At 39.6% G+C, this 6,000-nt stretch overlaps 1 protein-coding gene across 1 annotated transcript in view; it reads left to right on the top strand.

Annotated features, from left to right (window-relative positions):
* Positions 1–3,328: 3,328 nt before the first annotated feature.
* LOC111963786 (volume-regulated anion channel subunit LRRC8A-like) overlaps positions 3,329–6,000 on the top strand; it is a 35,951-nt gene continuing 33,279 nt past the window's right edge. The window contains exon 1 of the mRNA XM_023987299.2: positions 3,329–3,441. The gene's annotated coding sequence lies outside the window, so the exon portion shown is untranslated. The remainder of the gene's footprint in view (positions 3,442–6,000) is intronic.

The raw sequence follows: 6,000 nt of genomic DNA, 5'->3' as shown, positions 1-6,000 counted from the left end.
AGTCCCTCCTGCAGAAAAGCACCTCCACAACATGATGCTGCCACCCCCGTGCTTCACGGTTGGGATGGTGTTCGTCGGCTTGCAAGCATCCCCCTTTTTCCTCCAAACATAACGATGATCAGTTCTATTTTTGTTTCATCAGACCAGAGGACATTTCTCCAAAAAGTACGATCTTTGTCCCCATGTGCAGTTGCAAACCGTAGTCTGGCTTTTTTATGGCGGTTTTGGAGCAGTGTCTTCTTCTTTGCTGAGCGGCCTTTCAGGTTATGACGATATAGGACTCGTTTTACTGTGGATATAGATACTTTTGTACCTGTTTCCAGCATCTTCACAAGGTCATTTGCTGTTGATTTGCACTTTTCGCACCAAAGTACGTTCATCTCTAGGAGACAACTCCTTCCTGAGCGGTATGACGGCTGCGTGGTCCAATGCTATTTATACTTGCGTACTATTGTGTGAACGTGGTACCTTCAGGCATTTGGAAATTGCTCCCAAGGATGAACCAGACATGTGGAGGTCTACAATTTTTGTCCTGAGGTCTTGGCTGATTTCTTTTGATTTTCCCATGATGTCAAGTAAAGAGGCACTGAGGTTGAAGGTAGGCCTTGAAATACATCCAAATACATCCACAGGTACACCTCCAATTGACTAAAATGATGTCATTTAGCCTGTCAGAAGCTGTCAACTTAGTGTATGTAAACTTCTGACCCACTGGAATTGTGATACAGTGAATTATAATAATCTGTCTGTAAACAATTGTTGGAAAAATGACTTGTGTCATGCACAAAGTAGATGTCCTAACCGACTTGCCAAAACTATAGTTTGTTATTAACAAGACATTTGTGGAGTGGTTGAAAAACGGGTTTTAATGACTCCAACCTAAGTGTATTTAAACTTCCGACTTCAACTGTATAAGTCTTTAGGCAGTCAGAGGGCTGCCAACCTCATWAAGGGAACAGTGCTCATCTGGAGCTTGTTCCCCTAGCCCTGCTGCACCACAATGACAAAGATATAAAGTCAGGACTTTTGCTTGGCAAGTCCCACCTAAGAAGTATGTCAAAGTTTTGAAGTGGGGACTCTAAGTTCGCAAGCCTCGTTAATTACTTTTTTTGCAGCGTAGGTGCTAGCTGTCTATTGGAACAACATGTAACAGGGTTGGTTATGTTTCCACTTGCCACTGCAAAAATATGTATTCAATGTTTATGTATCCCTACTGGTTGGTTGAATTTACATACTCTATCATTAAGGTGTGCCATTGGTCATGCTTGCGAAGGTCAATTCTTCCCAGTCTGATATTGACTTGCAAGCTACGAATCCCGAATCTACAKCCATTAACATACTGTTGTCCTGCACATCTACTATGCTTCCTTGTGTCTATCTTCAGAATAAACACCATTCAACTGGGACCGCTGGCTGGGCATTCTCTTCTTTAAAATCACAATGCAAGAGAGTTACGAAGTACTTCTTGTCATCGCTGGATATCTGTTACATACACTACTTTTTTGACAAAAATAAAATAYGGGTGAATTAGGCCATTTCTTTTCCTTTTTGGCATCAGACCTGCCTAATTCTCACTTAACTCTTTTTGTGTTTAATAGACTAAATTATATATTATGTTAACATACAGATGTARGATCTTAATTTGATCAGCGTGTTGCAGGAGAACATTCCTGCAATGCAGGTTTTAAAAGGGCTTCTGAAATGAGTAATTTCCRCTTTGAAATGTCAGACTTGATTTTTCCTCACAAAAAATGTATCAACCCCTACAAAAATGTTAATTAATTATAATTCTCATTCCCTGTTGTTGCATGATTATACTCAAATTAAGATCCTACATCTATGACCCCAAAGTGATGACATTTCAGATTTACATATGATAATTYATCGCGAAGTAGTTTGGATGTAGTGAATTACTTTTTCAAAGYAATCTAGAGGCGAAAGAAACGCACACCTATTTAGGCGARGTGCTRGCTAGCGGAATAGAAYACTTAAAACATAAAGGAGAGCCGCACACTCTAGGAGCTCAGATGCAAAAATATTTATGTCCAACGTTTCGACAGACAAGCTGTCTTCATCAGGGTATAATGACAAACACTGCGAGATGACTCATTTATATAGTGTCAAAAGACACACACAGGTGTCTGTAATCACGGCCAGTTGTGGCCTGATATCATTGGATAATTCTCAAATATTAAAATAACATACAAAAAACATAGATGGATAACATACAATCATAGATACAATTTGGCTACATAAGCCTACAAACATTTACAATAGCAAAATCACAATAATCACAAGAATGGCTTCAGATCAAAGTCTATGTTGAGACCGAAGGGAGCAAGGGTCTTTAAATTAAAGATCCAGGCAGCCTCTCGTTTTATCAATAAATTGTCGAGGTCACCCCCTCTCCCAGGGAGGGTGACATGTTCCATGCCAGTATAACGTAGAGACGAAATCGAGTGATTTTCTTCCAAAAAGTGGGCCGCAACTGGGTAAGTCGAGTTTTTGCACCTAATGGTGCTACGATGCTCTGAGATACGTACTTTTAATTGSCGCTTTGTTTTACCCACATCATTTTTACCACAAGGACAAGTTATAAGATAAATAACTGCCTTAGTGGAGCATGTGATAACACCTTTGATTGGGATCTGTTTCCCTGTTTGGGGGTGTTTGAAGGATCTACATTTATGAGTGCCGTTCCATTGAGCACAGCCGTTCCATTTGTAGTTTCCATCCATCAAAGTAACTTTAGTTAAGAAATGTATATTTTGCGAGGGTAGTTTTAGTGTAGTTTAACTTCTTCCAGAGTGAAGTAAATGGTAACTTAATAAACTATTCTTCCAGAGTAGCTTCTCCACACTGCATTTCATGGGTGCACRATCCATTGGTCAGGCTGTGCAGTTCAATATGAATKTTCAATACACACAATATACTGACTGGGATGGTGATTTYCCACAGTTAAAGTCTTGCAATAAGAGCTAAAACACTAATATTTTTGTAAATTCTACATAGTTGTGTTCTGTGGGTGTCACTGAGTGGTTGATATCCCATTTCATGGGTGAACAATCCATAGGTTAGTCTGTACAGTGCATATAAGTATGCCCCCAATGAAATTCTGAATTCAAATACATCCCCAGTGTGATTTCAACTGATTTCTACYTTTTGGGGGTTCAAATGAACTAATAATTGTATCTTGTTCATTTGTATATAATTATAGTCCAATTGTGGCATGTTTTGACTTTTTATCCGTTTGCATCAGTTTCAATTGAATACTTTTATTTTGAAGGCGAACCGCCGATTCCACTATATGCTAATGTTGCTCACGACACACACGTGCTGCGGATGGTTAGTGTGAACCTTAACGTTGCCCCTCTGTGAACCAATACGAAATGTTTCAATTATGTGCGGAAGAGGATAAAGACAGTTACTGTAACAAATTAGGTGAGTAAGGACTTTWTACATTATGATGTTCAGAGAAAAATTTCGACTCCTGTGTATGACATCGTAACAGCGTCACCGGGGTGTTGTTTGGAAATCCAACAAAGACTGTCGGTGATAACGTAATTCTACCTTTGTTATAGACACGAAACGACTTTATATATAAACTTAAACTGTATTTTGTGGCTTATTGCTTCATTATCAGCTTGTGCATTTTGTTGGAGCCAAAACACGTGCCATTCAACCGGCACCTAGCACACGCATTTAGACTGTTAGTCTTTTTATGATTTCACAGCGATTTAATTTTACACCAGTCTAGGTAGGCAATTGTATATCACTTTCCTATAAATCGTTGCAATGTGGATAAATTGTTAGTGACGATAAATAATGATTTCTGGATATACACTTGTTAATTAATGTCAAGGGATGATATTTCAATATGGAATGAATATTTGGAAARATGTAAAGTAGGCCTTACAACATGTATTGTAAAAAAAGCTAATAACAGGTCATTTGAGGGAGCTCAAACAATGGCACACAGAAGCACATATTGTGGGCCTTCAAATGCTCACCTGTCTTGGATTATCTGCAGTCTGTAATAACACATCAGTTGGCAACATGTCATTCTATGCAATTGCATTTCTACAAATAATGGATTTTGATAGTGACGGGGGAAGAATGTATATAGTTACATTTCGCGATATTATTTTGGACGACATATCCATACTTTGACTCCAAGTATCGATTTCGAAAAAAATGTTTTGCTAGTTAGCGTTAGTTGGCTCTAGTGCCAAAAWCAATATTCTTCTGTCTGTTGGCATTTTACCTGCCCTGGGGGAACCTCAGGTAGGCTACTGTCCAGAACATCATATAGGACTGCCAGCCAGGCCACTTAACATTGTCCACTGAACCTCATGGAGAAAATTATAAATTAAATGTACACATCACATTGATGCCATCAGAACCCTGTATGTGAGTTGGACAACAAGGCTAAATTGGAGTGTTTTTATTTCAGAGAGGTGAAACTGTTCACAAAATTGCTATTTTTTTCCAAAAGTAAMGGCCACCACTACATGTCTCCCCCCTCCACCCAATTATAACACCTGAGCATGGATGCCCTGACATAAAATGATGACATCATCTTGTCTCTCTGTGACACTGTCTGTCCCCGGGGCTGGACATCGGTGAGGTCACTGGTATGTTCTGCAAAGTGTTATTTTTGAAGTTACTCACCAGATCATAACAAACACAAATAGCCCTCATGCTAATCCTATGCTAAGACTGTTCTACTGTCTTAGCCTTGGTCTACTTTCAAAACATTGTTGAAGAAAGTCAACATCTCTTACAAGGCTGACRTAAAGAGGGACACGTAATGTAATTACCCTGTGTGTAAAAATGTTGCAAACAACTTGACCTCTAACTTCTTTGTCGAGTACTTGGTGTTGATTAGGGTGCTAACAAATGCTTGTTTGTCTGCTACGCACCACCATGTTTGTAAATCAAATGTCATTTTTTTAAATGTTGAGTGTCTCAACTGTCCTTGGATCCTCTGGCAGCGCAAATCACCCTCTGATGAATTTCAGATACATCACTCAACGTCTTAATGCTCTTTTAAAGAGGGATGGTATTTGTTCCCAATTTTTACAGGGACCATTCTTTGATATTTTCTCTAAGAATGACTCCCTGTAGTTCCAGGTAAAGAGCGGTAATGCCCTTGGAGGAGGTTATTTGGCCTTGACTCAGGGATATAAGTTTGGCTCAGGTTTGGCCGCATAGAAATATAATTATTAGAACTAGCATCTCCAATTTAGTGTACCCATCATGGTACATACAAATCGCAGTGGTGACGGGCCTTCTAGTAATTATATTTCTATGTTTGGCCCTTTTTCTAATGTATGCCAGTCAACACTGCCTGGACAACGCAGCCCTGCMTGGACAATGGTAGCTTTGTCTTCAGAAGGTGGGAGCACTGACTCACTGTACCTACATAAGGCTGAGGGTAGGATCTGAAAACCATCTAGAAGAAAAAGAAACGCACACCTTTTTAGGCGAGGTGCTGGCTAGCGGAGTAGAAAACTTGAAAATAAAGGAGAGCCGCACACTGTAGGAGCTCAGATGCAAAAATTTAATTACCAACGTTTCGACAGCCACGCTGTCTTCATCAGGGTATAATCACAAACACACAATCATGGCCAAGAGTGGCCTAATATCATTGGTTAATTCTCAAATATTAAAATGACATACAAAAAACAAATGGATAGCATACGATCATAGACTCATTTTAGACTACACAAGCTTACAAACAATTACAATGGCAAAGTCACAATAATCACAAGAATGGCTTCAGATCAAAGTCTACGTTGAGACCGAAGGGAGCAAAGGTCTTTAAGTTAAAGATCCAGACAGCTTCTCGTTTTAACAATAAATTATCAAGGTCACCYCCTCTCCTAGGGAGGGTGACATGTTCGATACCAATATAACGCGGAGACGAAATCGAGTGGCCTGCCTCCAAAAAGTGGGCCGCAACTGGGTAAGTCAAGTTTTTGCACCTAATGGTGCTAC

Source organism: Salvelinus sp. IW2-2015, linkage group LG5 (genome assembly GCF_002910315.2).
Source record: "Salvelinus sp. IW2-2015 linkage group LG5, ASM291031v2, whole genome shotgun sequence".
NCBI classification, from domain to species: Eukaryota; Metazoa; Chordata; class Actinopteri; order Salmoniformes; family Salmonidae; genus Salvelinus; species Salvelinus sp. IW2-2015.
Note: the sequence above shows the minus strand (reverse complement) of the source record. Positions and strands in the feature narration are given on the sequence as shown.